At 36.8% G+C, this 18,515-nt stretch overlaps 1 long non-coding RNA gene across 1 annotated transcript in view; it reads left to right on the forward strand.

Annotated features, from left to right (window-relative positions):
• The window catches only part of LOC309642428, a 577,545-nt gene that overhangs the window by 22,159 nt on the left and 536,871 nt on the right, over positions 1 to 18,515 (forward strand). The window lies entirely within an intron of this gene.

The following is an 18,515-nucleotide window of genomic DNA, read 5'->3' on the forward strand; positions in this document are numbered from 1 at the left end:
TAAAGATGATCCAAAATCTTGGAAATAGAATGGAGAAAATACAAGAAACGTTTAACAAGGACCTAGAAGAACTAAAGAGCAAACAAACAATCATGAACAACACAATAAATGAAATTAAAAATTCTCTAGAAGGAATCAGTAGCAGAATAACTGAGACAGAAGAATGGATAAGTGACCTGGAAGATAAAATAGTGGAAATAACTACCACAGAGCAGAATAAAGAAAAAAGAATGAAAAGAATGGAGGACAGTCTCAGAGACCTTGGGGACAACATTAAGCGCACCAACATTTGAATTATAAGGGTCCCAGGAGAAGAAGAGAAAAAGAAAGGGACTGAGAAAATATTTGAAGAGATTATAGTTGGAAACTTCCATGATATGGGTAAGGAAATAGTTAACCAAGTCCAGGAAGCACAGAGAGTCCCATACAGGATAAATCCAAGGAGAAACACGCCAAGACACATATTAATCAAACTATCAAAAATTAAATACAAAGAAAAAATATTAAAAACAGCAAGGGAAAAACAACAAATAGCATACAAGGGAATCCCCATAAAGTTAACAGCTGATCTTTCAGCAGAAACTCTGCAAGCCAGAAGGGAGTGGCAGGACACATTTAAAGTGATGAAAGGGAAACACCTACAACCAAGATTACTGTATCCAGCAAGGGTCTCATTCAGATTTGACAGAGAAATTAAAATCTTTACAGAGAAGCAAAAGCTAAGATAATTCAGCACAAACAAACCAGCTTTAAAACAAATGCTAAAGGAACTTCTCTAGGCAGGAAACACAAGAGAAGGAAAAGACCTACAATAACAAACCCAAAAAAATTAAGAAAATGGTAATAGGAACATACATATCGATAATTACCTTAAATGTAAATGGATTAAATGCTCCAACCAAAAGACATAGACTGGCTGAATGGATATAAAAACAAGACATGTATATATGCTGTCTACAAGAGACCCACTTCAGACCTAGGGACACATACAGACTGAAAGTGAGGGAATGGAAAAAGATATTCCATGCAAGTGGAAATCAAAAGAAAGCTAGAGTAGCAATTCTCGTATCAGACAAAATAGACTTTAAAGACTATTACAAGAGACAAAGAAGGACACTACATAACGATCAAGGGGTCTATACAAGAAGAAGATACAACAATTGTAAATATTTAGGCACCCAAAATAGGAGCACCTCAATACATAAGGCAAATGCTAACAGCCATAAAAGGGGAAATCGACAGTAACACAATCATAGTAGGGGACTTTCACACCCTACTTTCACCAATGGACAGATCATCCAAAATGAAAATAAATAAGGAAACACAAGCTTTAAATGATACATTAATCAAGATGGACTTAATTGATATTTATAGGACATTCCATCCAAAAACAGCAGAATACACTTTCTTCTCAAGTGCTCATGGAACATTCTCCAGATCATATCTTGATCATATAGATCATATCTTGGCTCACAAATCAAGCCTTGGTAAATTTAAGAAAATTGAAATTGTATCAAGTATCTTTTCTGACCACAAAGCTATGACACTAGATATCAATTACAGGAAAAAATCTGTAAAAAATACAAACACGTGGAGCCTAAATGATACACTACTTAATAACCAAGAGATCACTGAAGAAATCAAAGAGGAAATTAAAAAATACCTAGAGACAAATGACAATGAAAACACAACGACCCAAAACCTATGGGATGCAGCAAAAGCAGTTCTAAGAGGGAAGTTTATACCAATACAATCCTACTTTAAGAAACAGGAAACATCTCAGATAACCTAATTTACACCTAAAGCAATTAGAGAAAGAAGAACAAAAAAACCCCAAAGTTAGCAGAAGGAAAGAAATCATAAAGATCAGATCGAAATAAATGAAAAAGAAATGAAGGAAACGGCAGCAAAGATCAATAAAACTAAAAGCTGGTTCTTTGAGAAGATAAACAAAATTGATAAACCATTAGCCAGACTCATCAAGAAAAAAAGGGAGAAGACTCAAATCAATAGAATTAGAAAGAAAAAGGGGAAGTAACAACTGACACTGCAGAAATACAAAGGATCATGAGAGATTACTACAAGCAAATATATGCCAATAAAATGGACAACCTGGAAGAAATGGACAAATTCTTAGAAATGCACAACCTTTTGAGACTGAACCAGGAAGAAATAGAAAATATTAACAGACCAATCACAAGTACTGAAATTGAAACTTTAATTAAAAATCTTCCAACAAACAAAAGCCCAGGACCAGATGGCTTCACAGGTGAATATTATCAAACATTTAGAGAAGAGCTAACACCTATTCTTCTCAAACTCTTCCAAAATATAGCAGAGGGAGGAACACTCCCAAACTCATTCTACGAGGCCACCACCACCCTGATACCAAAACCAGACAAAGATGTTACAAAAAAAGAAAACTACAGACCAATATCACTGATGAACATAGATGCAAAAATCCTCAACAAAATACTAGCAAACAGAATCCAAGAGCACATTAAAAGGATCATACACCATGATCAAATGGAGTTTATCCCAGGAATGCAAGGATTGTTCAATATACACAAATCAATCAATGTGATACACCATATTAACAAATTGAAGGAGAAAAACCATATGATCATCTCAATAGATGCAGAGAAAGCTTTGGACAAAATTCAACACCCATTTATGACAAAAACCCTCCAGAAAGTAGGCACAGAGGGAACTTTCCTCAACATAATAAAGGCCATATATGACAAACCCACAGCTAACATCGTCCTCAATGGTGAAAAACTGAAACCATTTCCCCTAAGATCAGGAAGAAGACAAGGTTGCCCACTCTCACCACTATCATTCAACATAGTTTTGGAAGTTTTACCCACAGCAATCAGAGAAGAAAAAGAAATAAAAGGAATCCAAATCAGAAAAGAAGAAGTAAAGCTGTCACTGTTTGCAGATGACATGATACTATACATAGAGAATCCTAAAGATGCTACCAGAAAACTCCTAGAGCTAATCAATTAACTTGGTAAAGTTGCAGGATACAAAATTAATGCACAGAAATCTCTTGCATTCCTATACACTAATGATGAAAAATCTGAAAGTGAAATTGAGAAAATACCCCCATTAACCATTGCAACAAAAAGAATAAAATACCTAGGAATAAGCCTACCTAAGGAGACAAAAGACCTGTATGCAGAAAATTATAAGACACTGATGAAAGAAATTAAAGATGATACAAATAGATGGAGAGATATACCATGTTCTTGGATTGGAAGAATCAACATTGTGAAAATAACTATACTACCCAAAGCAATCTACAGATTCAATGCAATCCTTATCAAACTACCACTGGCGTTTTTCACAGAACTAGAACAAAAATTTTCACAATTCGTATGGAAACACAGAAGACCCCGAATAGCCAAAGTAATCTTGAGAAAGAAAAACGGAGCCTGAGGAATCAGGCTCCCGGACTTCAGACTATACTACAGAGCTACAGTAATCAAGACAGTATGGTACTGGCACAAAAACAGAAATATAGATCAGTGGAACAGGATAGAAAGCCCAGAGATAAACCCACGCACATATGGTCACCTTATCTTTGATAAAGGAGGCAAGAATGTACAATGGAGAAAAAGCCTCTTCAATAAGTGGTGCTGGGAAAACTGGACAGCTACATGCAAAAGAATGATATTAGAAAACTCCCTAACACCATACACAAAACTAAACTCAAAATGGATTAAAGACCAAAATGTAAGGTCAGACATTATTGAACTCTTAGAGGAAAACATAGGCAGAACACTCTATGACATAAATCACAGCAAGATCCTTTTTGACCCACCTCCTAGAGAAATGGAAATAAAAACAAAAATAAACAAATGAGACCTAATGAAACTTAAAAGCTTTTGCACAGCAAAGGAAACCATAAGCAAGACGAAAAGACAACCCTCAGAATGGGAGAAAATATTTGCAAGTGAAGCAACTGACAAAGGATTAATCTCCAAAATTTACAAGCAGCTCATGCAGCTCAATATCAAAAAAACAAACAACCCAATCCAACAATGGGCAGAAGACCTAAATAGACATTTCTCCAAAGAAGATTACACAGATTGCCAACAAACACATGAAAGAATGTTCAACATCATTAATCATTAGAGAAATGCAAATCAAAACTACAATGAAATATCATCTCACACCAGTCAGAATGGCCATCGTCAAAAAATCTACAAACAATAAATGCTGGAGAGGGTGTGGAGAAAACGGAACCCTCATACACTGTTGGTGGGAATGTAAATTGATACAGCCATTATGGAGAACAGTATGGAGGTTCCTTAAAAAAAACTAAAAATAGAACTCCCATATGACCCAGCAATCCCACTACTGGGCATAGACCCTGAGAAAACCATAATTCAAAAAGAGTCATGTACCACAATGTTCATTGCAGGTCTATTTACAATAGCCAGGACGTGGAAGCAACCTAAGTGTCCATTGACAGATGAATGGATAAAGAAGATGTGGCACATATACAGAATTGAATATTACTCAGCCATAAAAAGGAACACAACTGAGTTATTTGTAGTGAGGTGGATGGACCTAGAGTCTGTAATACAGAGTGAAGTAAGTCAGAAAGAGAAAAACAAATACCGTATGCTAATGCATATATATGGAATCTAAAAAAAAAGAAAAAAAGGTCATGAAGAACCTAGGGCCAAGACAGGAATAAAGACGCAGACCTACTAGAGAATGGACTTGAGGACACAGGGAGGGGGAAGGGTAAGCTGGGACAAAGTGAGAGAGCGGTAGTGTATATATGGACATATATACACTACCAAATGTAAAATAGATAGCTAGTGGGAAGCAGTCGCATAGCACAGGGAGATCAGCTCCGTGCTTTGTGACCACTTAGAGGGGTGGGATAGGGAGGGTGGGAGGAAGACGCAAGAGGGAAGAGATATGGGGATATATGTATATGTATAACTGATTCACTTTGTTATAAAGCAGAAACTAACACACCATTGTAAAGCAATTATACTCCAATAGAAATGTTAAAAAAAATTAAGCCTGATAGAAGAGCTGCTTCTCTGCAAATGCTGAGAATATTTTGCAGTCTTTGGTCGCTAGGTGGCAGAAGTGCTCTTTTATTTATTTATTTTTGGCTGCATTGGATCTTCATTGCTGTGCAAGGGCTTTCTCTAGTTGCGGGGAGCAGGGGCTACTCTTCGTTGTGGTGCGCGGGCTTCTCATTGCTGTGGCTTATGTTGCGAAGCACAGGCTCTAGACGCAGGCTTCAGTAGTTATGGCTCGCGGACTCCAGAGCACAGGCTCAGTAGTTGTGGCGCACGGGCTTAGTTGCTTTGTGGCATGTGGGATCTTCCAGGACCAGGGCTCGGACCCGTGTTCCCCTGCATTGGCAGGCAGATTCTTAACCACTGCACCACCAGGGAAGTCCAGAAGTGCTCTTGTTAAGATTTGCTCAGCTGTCTAGGAGATCACATTTATTCTGACAAGGATGAGCTCTCTTAATTAGTAACCCATACACATGAAACCCACACAGGATGTTCTGACTGAAAGAGACATGTACTTTGCCGTCTACAGGGAATTTGTTTTTACAATATCAGTGGCTTGGCCAGGGATGCTTTTTATGAGGCCTACCTATTCATTTCGGTAGTGGAGTACATTCAGCCCTCTGGTATCCCCAGGTCTACAACTGCTGATTCAACCAACCACAGATAAAAACAAAACAAAACAAAGCAGAACCTCCAGAAAGTTCCAAAAAGCAAAACTTGAATTTGCCCCATGCAGGCAACTATAACTATGTAAGTATCACTTACATTTTATTAGATATTATAAGTAATCTAGAGATGATTTAAACTATATGGGAGGATGTGAGTAGGTTATGTGTAAATACTATGCCACTTTATATAAGGGACTTGAGCATGCTCAGATTTCAGCTGGCTAGGCTCTCTGCTTAGTACGCAGGGGTCAATAATAAGGAAATAATTCTCCTGAGGGCAGGAATAGAGAAGCTGAATGAAATATTCTCAATGGTATATTTAACTCCTGGGCAGCCTTAGAGGAAAAATTCTGTCTTCTCATCCTAAACATTCACTCTTCTCTGAGAACAATTCTTGGGGTTTTATGGGGTTGCTGCTTGGCCTGTGTCTCTAAGACACTGCAACAGAAGGTTAAAAAGTGAAAAGTTCTATCAATCACCCATAAGTGTGTAACCAGTCTTCTTGATTTTACTCTTCCCTTCGAGTTGAACTATTTTAGTGTTATGTTGGTACAGTTTAAATTGCCAGTCAATTTAAGTAAATTGTGTTTAACAACTAGTCACTGAGGCAGGAGATAGATGGGCCCCAGGTTAGACATTTACAACTGGCCTCCCATTTACATTTCTTAAGGCAGAAAAAAGTGGGCTTCAGTCCAGACACTTACAACTAGCCTCCTGTTTGCATTTCCTGAGACAGGAGATAAGTGGGCTCCAGATTAGACATTTACACTCAGTCTCCTGTTTGCTCTCCGAAATGGAAGCAATGACAGAAACAGGGTAATCAGCCAGGCTTTGTCTCCTGTGGACACCTGAAGATAACAGTAATGGCAGGGACAGAGAGGGGCTAAACCCTGTTTGAGTAGAGATCAAGAGGTCACGTATTTCCCATCCTTGGGTCCAGGGAGACACTGCACCTGCACAGAAAGGCTCCTCAGGGCTCAAAAGTCAGGGGACAACCCCAGGCCATAATGAGTCTTGCTTCCCCCAGAATCCTTTGTGTTGAGATCTGTCTTGGCTGAGAGGTGCATGCGCACCTAAGGGGAGGGTCATGAGACAAATTAGCCAGGGGGGACAAGGCAAGATGATTGGCCAGAAGGAAGACAAAGACTTGGAAAATTGCCCCTTTATAAAGAATTTAAACTTCCCGAAGGTGCAACTCTCTCTCTCTGAGTTTGCCCGTGAGTCTTTCCACATGTCCTTTGCTTTTCCAATAAACTTTTTACTTTTCTCTTTACCTTCTGCCTCCTCGCCTGAATTCTTTCCTGACAAGACAGGCAAGAACTAGGGATCCAGGCCCTAGCCGCTGGCCCCTGTGGTCTAGTGGTTAGGACTCCCAGTATGGGAACTAAAATCTTGCTTCCAGCTACTGCTTGCTGTTGTTTGCTGCAAGCTGCCACTTACTGCTGCATGCGTCCAAAATCAACTTCAGTAAAAAAAAAATCAACTGAACCTGTAATTTGATAACACGAAGTACCAGACACTCCTCTGATTCACTTAGTTTTTACGTTTTAAGTACATGTGTTGACAAGGTAGCCCTAGCTAGCCTCAGTTATTGAAAAACATGCAGAGAAACAGCATTTTCCATTTTGGGGAAAACGTGTGTTAACTCTGAACTAGCTAAACACACCTCTGTTTTTTGGGTTTTTTAAATTAAATTTTACCATAATCTACCTCTCTTGATGTGTTTAATAACACATCAGTTACTACCACCCCAAGGAGAGTAAACACTGAATTCAAGAAATAAACATTTATGCTGGTGACATTGTGTATTCTATGTTTAATCAATGTCATAAATGCATGCGTTAGAAAACACTCTTGCTCAGCCTTCCTAAATTTATGGTGATCTTAATCTAGTTCACATATGATGGCTAGATTTCAGAAACAATAAAAGCATAAGATCTACAGGAAAGCTTCACTAAGAAAGATATTCAAATTTTTATAACAGCCTGGATCTTTAAGTTTTCCAGATTACTACTGTGCAGACTATAGGGTTGGAGTGACCAAAACTCCTTGTTCACTGATATTCTGATTCTAAACTTCTGCTGAACTGTAAAGAAACATATAATTCTCAAACTACATTTTCTTATTGCAGGCATTTATGGAGATTGCAATTATTTCTCAGGGGGAAACTGTCCTAAATATTTCATTGGAAGTTAGTCAAACATTTATAGCTTTAGCTTGGAGATAGACCTGTTGGCAACATGTGAATATATTTGCCATTAGTGTTGAATAATATTCTCCTCACAGTCGCAGGAAACATTGTTCTGCATTTGTGTTTCTTGTTCTAGTTGAAGGAGAACATTACAAAAAGGCTCACTGGGTAGTATAGAAGTGGCAATGTGTTACTTTTGAAAACTGGCTTCTAAGTTTATCTGGAAGAGCTGTTTTTATTGGCAATATAGTTACTGAAAGTTTAAAATCATTAGAGAGTAAAGCCGAATCTGGCCTCTGTACCCTGACACCAAATTAAATCTCGGAGACAGAGCTTTGGGTGAAACAGAAAAGAAAGCTTTATTGTTTTGCCAGGCAAAGGAGGCCACAGCAGGCTAGTGCCCTCAAAATTATGTGTCCCAACCTGGAGGGCTTGGTGAGAGTTTTTATAGTAATGGTTCAAAGAGGGTGTGATCAGCTCGTGAACATTCTTCTGATTGGTTGGTGGTGAGGCAAGAGGGAGTCAGCATCATCAACCTTCTGGTTCCAACTGGTCTGGTGTCTACATGCTTGTGGGCAGCAAACCTTTGTTAACCATTAACTTCTCCCACCTGGTGGGGGTTTCAGTATCTGCAAAACAACTCAAAGATATTGTGATGTGTATCCCTTGATGCAGAACCAGGACCTTGCCCCAAGGCTGCACTATTGTTTCTCTTGACTGTTCCTCCCTTGTCTTGCATTTTCTCCCTTCCCTAATTAAAAACTGTTTGAACTTGCCTGTTGGAATTCAGGGAAGGTCATGGAGGCTGAATGAAGCCTATTTCCTGTAATCAAAGAAGTGGGGGACACAGGAAGGCTTTTGTGCCCAGGAGCCCCACGGGGTCCTGGTCAGTATCAAGAGCAGGCTGCCAGTGGTTAAAATGAAGCAGATGATGGACAGACCCTTATCTATCTATTTAGTTAATGATTTGCTTGTTTGTTTGTACTAAATGCAAAGATTTACTTTATTCAGGAAAACAAATTTCAATCTTGTCTTTCATGGTTAAGTAATTGGTTATAATTAATGTGAACATTTCTTATATACTAATGATTGATTAGATAAGAGAGTTCTTTGTTTTAGGCCATCAGAATAAAAACTCATTTCATAATGAAAGGCATTTACAAACACTGGCTGCCTGATATGTCACGTGATGAATTTACATAACTCCATGGTTTTGCCTGATAAGTGTGAATACCTTTATCTGGTGTGTCAATGAATGAATCTATCAAATTTGTAATTAAAATGTCAATGGAGTGCATGAAATCTTTGTGAATGTCCAGCTCATCTTGCATTATCAGGTAATTGAATCACTGCTTTGCCTGATTTGAGCTGTAGTAATCAAGCCATCAGGCACTTTGGAACAGTAGAAAATCATTAACATCATTTGACTTGGAAGTCAGAAAGGTGATTCTATGTAGTGAAGAGCTCACTCCTTTCGATCATCCTTAATTCATAGCATTGTATGTCCTCATAAATAGTTTGTATTTAGTTTTTGTAGTAAAACAAGATGATAAGTTTCATGGCCTTTTGAATACCTTATGAATTTCTGATAGCAGCTGCGAATTGATGTCTCAAAACTGACCTTCAGGTAGGTTTTGTTTAGGCTGCATGTTTGTGGTCTACAAAGTTTTTATTTGTGTTTGTTTTTTTTTTAAATTATTGGCAATTCTCAACACTTAAAATTCAGGTATTTCTAATTATAACTGTATTTCTGGCTCTGTAAAATAATGAAAGATCTGGTAACACTGGCCCTGTACTTCTACATACAACAATTGTATAAAATTGAATGATAGCTGCAACATTTAGAAAGAGTTCTCTAGTCTGCCACATTATCCTCTTTTTTCTAATGTTTACTCTGATGAGATTTTTAGTTGCTGTTTATAATCATGCTTGTAGTTGCTTCTGTTATAGTAGGGCTAAAAGGAAAATAAAGCATTGCTTATAAAACTTGCTCATCAAAAGTGGGGAAATAAAAGCCAGAGTAAGAGCATCATATGTTTTCAGAAATAGTCATGTGATTTTCTTGTGAAATCTATTTTTCTGCATTTCTTACATCCACTCATCCATAGAGCAAAAATGTCCACATTCAAAAGCAGCTCCTGGCTACTGTGCTTCATGTCTTGAAACTTCTTCTCCTCCCATTTGTAGATTTTTTGGCACTGATACTTTCTGGACCATCAAGGACACAGTTGCTCTTCCTAACAATAGGAAGTACTGATGACAGCTGTCAAAATTCTCCCAGTATGGTTAGTTATTGTTTTATTTAATTTTCTATCTTGACAAAGAATCTGTGGTTTTTTGCCTTGTTGAAGAACAATTTGCACCTTGACTTTGTTTTTGTTTAGCACCATGACACACTACAGAGCTAATAGATTTTGGCAATTCCTTTTTCCACCTCTGAAATTTTCATGGTTCTTTATTTATCATTCTTGGTGTCTCAAGGAACCATATTATGATCATTTAGATCTGGAGCCAAACAGACTTTGTCTTCTAGTTCAAATGTTACTGAAGACTGAGTTCAGGGTAGGGAGATGGGCACACTTATAATCAAAAAGATTTCTTGTTTCTATAATTTGTGAGAACTGTAATGGTGAAAGAGAGTGAGACTAAAAAAAAATCTAATTGAGGTACTCCAAGTTTCCAAAGGGAATATATATAGCCAGAGTAAAATGATGGAGAAAGCGTTTTTCATTTTGCTGTAGCCTTGGCTCCAAAACACAATGTAGAACTTTACTGCACACAGAGAAACAATCTGCCTATACCAAGAGTAGGCTTGGAAATCTCTTATCAATGCAGGTTATGCAACCTCATCTACTTCCTTTCCCTGGAACCCACCCCTTAGTCTCAGATCTTCCTGCTTCAATGGGAAGGGTCAGAGGCAGCTAGAAGCAGCAGTTGCAGTAGTTCTCAGGCCCACTTTTTTCCACCAAGTGGAATGAAGTAGGTCTAAAAAGGGAGAAGGCAGCCAAGTAAAACAGAGATGGCCAGGTTTTTAGCCTGTTGCTGCCTTATTTCTCAGGTTTCATGGAACTAGCGTATCAGAATCCAGAACAGATATTTATGTGCATACTCTTAAACTCTTTTGAATGATGCCCATCCAAGGACAATTGTCTGATCCAGAGACAGATTTCTTGAGGATGAACTGAGTGCAAGCTCTACAAATGAACAACAGCATATATATATATACATAAGCTCATTACCAATTTTATTAATTTTACTAATATAAAGCATGTATAGCACGCAATTCATAAATAATAATAAAATATCTGAGATTTTTCATTGTAAATTCCACACTGCCAATTGATCTTTCCAGAAAGCTTTCATCAGTTTTTGCTAAACTCATGTATCCATAGCCAAACTGTGGTTGCAATTGATAAATGAATATAGTTGCAACATAAATGTTGATTGATATTTTCATTTACATTAATGAATAAGATGAAAATGAAACAACAAAGATGTATGCCAGAAATTTACTCATTCATCAGTGAAGCAAGGGACTTTGCTAAATATAATCAAAATATAATTTTTGAATACCATAACACATCCTCAGTTTTTTGTGCTATGCACAATGCAGCTACAGATACAACACATTTTAAACTTTAACTTGCATCTTTCCATTACTTTCTTAGTCAAAGACAGTCAACAAAATGATAAATCAAGCTTTGAGTTATTTATTTGATGATTTTCATGCTGTAAATACTACCATCAAGGCTGATATCAAGGTATCAACATGACATTATTGAACATGCAGTTAAGAAGTGGGACATTATTTGTGGGGGACATGATTTTATAGTATTTCTACCATACAGACACAATAGAAGTAATGAATCACAAGAGCATAGATATTGGTAAGATGTAGTAATCTAATTACAAAGTGCTGAGTTTTGAGTATTTATTACCTTCGATTTTAACAAAATTAACTTGATGGTAGGTTTATATAATTAAAATTTTAATAATGGCTCTGTTCAACAACTGGCTCATAAAATTCCTGAAAATTAAGTAATCAGCTCTTGTCACTAGGAGCTAGGTGAGAGAAACCCATGAAAACATCAGAGAACTTTCATCTTACTTTCATGGACCATTGGTTTAGTTCCTGTCTCTGTACCTGTTACAAGTGACTTGGGCTGGTCATTTCCTTAAAGCTTTCATGAATACCTCTGATCTTGCTGTGAAAGCTTTTTAAAGACTAACCCCAAAGCCATATTATACACCAAAAAGTCACACATCCTCTATTTTTTTTTCTTGAAGCACATTAGTGCTTTATGTGAGGCAAAATATGAACATAGGCCCAGGATTCAGATTCACAAATGACTAGCTATGTTGACCTTTGGGAAGTAATTTGATTTCTCTTCAAGAGAAGAGAAAAGAGAAGCAATTGGCCAGGAAAGGAATCAAAGTTGCTTTTTGAAGGCAAACTCTATAGCCATTTCAGGTAGTACAGATAGAAGTATCTTGTTGTAAATATGACCATGTTTCTCTTGTTATCCCAAGTAAGTTTATTTTTTAAATTAATTAATTTATTTTTGGCTGCGTTGGGTCTTTGTTGCTCTGTGCAGGCTTTCTCTAGTTGTGACGAGCGGGGGCTACTCTTTGTTGCAGTGCGCAGGCTTCTCATTGCGGTGGCTTCTCTTGTTGCAGAGCACGGGCTCTAGGCGTGCGGGCTTCAGTAGTTGTGGCACGTGGGCTCAGTAGTTGTGGCTCGCGGGCTCTAGAGCTCAGACTCAGTAGTTGTGGTGCACGGACTTAGTTGCTCTGCGGCATGTGGGATCTTCCCGGACCAGGGCTCGAACCCGTGTCCCCTGCACTGGTAGGCAGATTCTTAACCACTGCGCCACCAGGGAAGTCCCCCCAAATAAGTTTAAAAGTATGTGTTTTCATAAAAATAGACTCTGTTTATGATACCCTAGACATAGGCAGGAGATTTTTTGAATATTCCAAATTCTGATTTTTTGAAACTGCTTCTTACTTATGTTCTCTTTCTGTTCTTATATGTGTAAAATGTATCACCAATGAAAAATGACCCTGTTGGGTCCTGGACTGACCCTTGCAGGTAACCATTAAGTGAGAACAACATAATTAATGGTACTAGATAGTGATCAGCATGTCTCCCATAGAGTGTTGGTCTTGCTTCCTTTCTTATTACTAATTTTTTTTTTTTTTCATGTGTCTCACCCAACTTGATTGTGAGCTGCCAGAGCACAGGGGTATCTCACTCATTCATTCGTTCATTCATTTATTATATTATGTGTGTGAGTGCTTACTGGTTATTCAAAAAATCAGCAAAGTCAGTTACAAAAGCTATATTGCTCAATCATCCATTTCCTCTCATCCTTATTTATTTAAGATAATTATATTTCAGACATTCTTTGTTTACTCACAACAGAGTGACTTTTTCCTCTTTGAGAAGGATTTTCTAACATGTTACACTTTAAACATAGAGTGAAAAAGCCAAACCTTTTCAATTTATAGCATTCAGGGTTATGCGATCCTCCTATGTAAAACCCATGCTGGTGTTTTGCAAGCTGCTATCAGCCAGTAGCTAGAATCTAAAGTAGTGGGATTGAAAATCCATTAAAGAGAATCGTAACAGAGTTGCAGTACCATAATGTTCATATATCATGAAAGTAATGTCATATCTTCTCCATGAAGGTTTCCTGATGTTATCCTTTTATTAGGATGGGATGTATTTTTACCTCCTCTCACCCAATCCTGCAAATTTCTTTCAATCAGAAGCAGATCTCATTTAAATGGAGATCATGCAGCAGGGCGTTTAATTGCCTTTCTATCATTGACTCTGATATTTTCTAATATAGTTAGAAACAATAGTATAAACTATATCTCAATGCAATTTTCAACTTAACATTCCATAATTTCTACTGTCTTATCCTCCTGGATAAGCTGATTTTGTGCTTGGATTTAAGAAAAGGATCCATGTATTCTAGGGAAAATGTTGTGCTTCCACAAATACTATGCATTTTTATAGCACAACCTTCCCAGTTATCTGATTCTGATTCTGATTCTGATTATATGGAGAATATGTGCTTTTCATTGATTTTGAGCTATTTTACAACTCTTTACATTTTATATAGCAAAATAAATAATTTCTTTTCATAGAAAAGCAAATAATTTGGTCCAGTGGAGGGACAAATCCAGCTCTCCTGTGGAAAAGCCAGTATTGCATCCATTTGTAAATTTGTATCAGTATTTCTGGTTTATATATGTCCCTCTCTTTGGATTTTCCTTTGAGCTGGTTGTAAAACATGCCTAGCTCTCTATAATGAGTTAAATAAAATCATTGTCATGTGTTCATCTTATATCTGTACGAGAGTCATGATTTTACCTTTAAAAAAAATTATCCTTTAATTATCTCACTGTCTCACCAGTGGAGCTGGAGGGAAAAATCCCTTTCCTTTCCCTCCTTTCACTGAATTCCATTTCATTCACAGACATTTAGAATCAGGTAATAACTCTCCTTTTGTTTTTGTCCTGAGTGCTTTGGTATCACAATACATTTCAAGTGAATATTTTCTAGCTAGTCATCTAAAAATCAGTTGTAGCACTTTTAATAAATAGTAGTAGCAAAGAATATGGCCAAATAGAGATGTGGCTGTTGGTAGAGTTTAGAGCTTAGGTAGTAAAGCAAACATTTCAGGTATTAAACAAATGATGACAATGTCATTCGTTTTAACCTCTATATTCAGCTTTATAATTTTATGAGCCTTAAGGTTAAATCAGCTATTTTATTCACTCATTATTACTGCTAAATGCAAAAGATCAGTTATTAATAGGACTATCTTTTATGGTCTATACATTTATTTCAAAGAGGGTTAAAGCAAGTCTAAATTCTTCTTGTAAGTACCATTTATTCAATGCCAGTTAAGGCTGTCATTACACTGGCAATATATCAGGGTCATTTTAAATAGTCAAATATGAGTGTTAAATGGGGAAATATCGGTAAGTTTTTAAATATCTTTATTCATCATATTGTCCAACAGAGAAGCTGGAACCTTGAATTTAAAGTCACTCTTTGGGACCTCCTAATAATATTGCTTACTTCTCTGAGTATTTCTGTTGTGTGTAGTTTGACAATCTTTTCCTATAGGAAACAAAGAGGAGGAGAGTCAGAGACCTTATTTATCTTGAGAATGTTAATATTCAGGACCATGCTCAAAAACATTTTTTTGTTGTTGTTTTGGTAGAACTCCTTGGGTAAAACTAAGTGTATTTTAAGGGAAAGGATGCTTAATTTCTACCAAACAGTTATTTGCTTCTGCATCAGTTGGAGGTAGGAAAACTACTTGAATTATAGGAGCTGCTGAAAATTAGTTGGTAATGTTTAAAAATATGTTTTTAGTAGAATAAAGAATGAGCTTGATAATGCAATTCAGCTTTGACATTCTCAAAATTTTGAGACGGTCTTGGCATTTGGCGTATGGATTTCATAAAGACTAATTTCCTCTTCCTAAAGGAAATAGCCGTAGCAACAACCTAGTGAAGAAGGCACTAATTAGTCATGTAGACACTAACTAGTAAAGTAGAAATTAACTAGCAATTTTTTCTTTTACTCTCTCTTTGCCTCAGTTTTCTCATTCATAAAATAAGGTGGTTGGTTAAGATTAGCCTTAAGGTCATTTTAAACTCAATTATTCTATATTTTGGAATTCAGCAACCTCATTTTTATCTCCTACAGTTTTGAGTCCCATCAACCAATTATAAAGGACTGATAAAAAATATTAGCTAGAGATGATAAGATCATTTAAGGTCATATAATCTCCTGAAGAGTGGAAAGAAAAATTATTGAGTATATAAGAAAGAAGAAATGATCTTTTTTATTGTGTTTGAAAAGTCCTTTTGCAACAAAGATTTATCACAACACTACTGGTGAGGAAAATGAATAAGTGAAAATAAGGTCCTATCTGTGCCAGGGCCATCATTATTATTGCGACTAACAAATTAATGCTATAAAGCAGATTTCATCAGCCATTTGCTGCCCAAACAAAACAAAGTTAAAGTAAACAAAGTGACACCAACAAAATCAAAACCTGAAATCTCTGAATTGTTTCCCCTTCAAGCAAGTGGCTTCACCTTAGAGAGTCACTTACCAATTCTTGGGGATAGCATTAACGAAAGTCAACTTTTGCTAGTTGCTTAGAACACTAGCAGATTAACCAGTGACTGTAACAGAGGTATTTCTGTTTGATTCCAATTTGGCTTATGCTTATCTTTAATAAAAACAAAAGGAAACTAAAAATCTGTCAATCATAATGGTACGCCTATGTGAACATTTAGAAATGGAGATGATCAGGAACAAGAAAATTAATACCACTCATTATTCTACCATCCAAATATGAACAACATTGTACGTTGCTGCCTATTTAATAAATTATTTACAAAAAAAGTATTTTATTGTACTTAAATACATATAGTTTTGTTACTTATTTTTTTCTACTTCTTATGACATGAATCTTTTTGTTATTAAATATTATACTATTATATTTTATATATGTATATATATAAGATGATCCATTATATGGCCTACCAGAATTTATTGAAAAAATTTCACTTATTGGTTATGTTGTTTCTATTCTTTTGCATGCATCTTCCCTTGCATTCTTTCAGTCAACAAATATTTTTTGAGCATTTACTATATCCCAGACACTGTGGTTAATGATGGAGATATCATGGGAACAAGATAAATAAGGTCCCTGTTCACATGGAGCTACAGTCTAGAGTGAGAGACAAGTATAAATCTCAAACTCATCATGTCTAGAACTTACCTCAAACATGCTCTCTCTGAACTCCCATGATTCACTTAGACTTTTGTAGTCAAGCTGAACTCCTTCTGTTCCCTCATTCCTCATGACCAAAAATTCACTAATTGTGTCAGTTGTCAGTTCTATCTTCTGAAAAGCTCTTGAAGCCCTTGTTCTTCTATATTTCCCTTATCATTCTGTAGTACAATTCTTATTGTCTATTGCCATCATTTGTTACCTCTAAGATCTTAATAAGTACTTAATAAGTACTGTCTTTTATGACCGTGATTTCCTATTACTCTAGTTTTACTGTTCCAGTTTTCCTACTAAATCTCTTCCACAAATTCCATGAAATTTTCTTTTCCTTGATCCCTCTCTTTGTCCCATTTCATGGATCTCTACTGGCTTTCCCTCCTTTCCTACTCAGTCTAGACATAATATTTTATATAAGCCCATAGTCTCAGCTTCCTCACAATACAACTCACAATGGGTTTGAAAGACATTCTTTCTATTTGCTAGTTAAGAATAACATTATTTAATAATCAGCTCTCATCTTCACTGCTTTTTCAAGTTTTGGATGGTGAAGTCCTTTTCCCTGAAATATTTCAAACATTAGATAGCAGAGACTACACCTCTGTCTTGAGGAAAGACACACAGGCTGAGGTTCACCATGCTCCAGCTCTGTGGGCATGGACAGCAGAAGACTTCCCTGGTGTCCAGTTGACCTGCTTTCCCTTGAGAAGTCAATGTAATTGAAAATGATGACATCAAGTGGAAACATTTCCTTTCTCATTGGGGGTATGGGACAGAGAGCCTCTTTTATTCACTAATGAAAACATTCCAATGGGGCAAATATGCAAAATCCACATGATGTCAGATAGAGTTAGATGTAAAGACTGAAGTAACTTGTGTGTTTTTGTTCCCCTCCCTGATTATAATTTACCTAAATGGCCTGTGGGAATTGAATAGCCTAAACTTTGCAGCACCATAGTCTCCTACTGATATTAGATCAAGTTCATGAGTTCTTCAATGAAGGAAGCATAGTTACACAACTAATGGCCAAGATGTCAGTAAGTTAAAGAAAGATTGTCCAATGGTTTTCTGACATATCAGTGTATGATGTTAATTCATGATCTAATTTAATGTAGCTCAACAAAAAATTCTGGGACAATGTATTTGATTTCAATGCTTGCCTAGCTTAGTGTGCAGAATAGTAGCCATGATGTACTTTAATCATCAGGAGCAAGTGTTACACAGGAAGAATCATATTTTTACACAATTAAGGAATTTAATATTAGGTCAATTCCAAAAGGGAAGTGGGTACTTTCATATGAGAGAACACAGGCAGGAAAGAGCTACATTTTCAAAGGAGCAGATATATGTCATTCCTATGCTAGCGAGTGAAGTGAGCAGCTCAATTTTATAAGGCTTAGTAGGGGAAAGAAAAATCATTGTAGGGGCTATGGTGAAAGAGAACTTTACATATTTGTGGTGTCAAAACCAAGGGCTACCTATGAAGAGTAACAGGCACTGAACAAGAACATGTCCACCATTGAAAAAAAGAAATGGTGGGACACCACGATGATTAGAAAGGAGATAGGCGAGAACAAATAATCAGAGCAGATCCACAATGAGGAGGAGCTAGAGATTAATGTCATTATCATCATGATGCTATAGTACTGAGTACCTAGTGTGAGTTAAATTTATGCTAGTTAGCTTATTCTACACAATTTTTCCGACAACAGTATGAGGTGGGTACTCTTATTTTCATTCTATAGCCAAGGACATTGGGAAGGCAAACTGCCCAAGGTCA

This window comes from Balaenoptera physalus (genome assembly GCF_965194825.1).
Source record: "Balaenoptera physalus genome assembly, chromosome: 14".
Classification (NCBI taxonomy): Eukaryota; Metazoa; Chordata; class Mammalia; order Artiodactyla; family Balaenopteridae; genus Balaenoptera; species Balaenoptera physalus.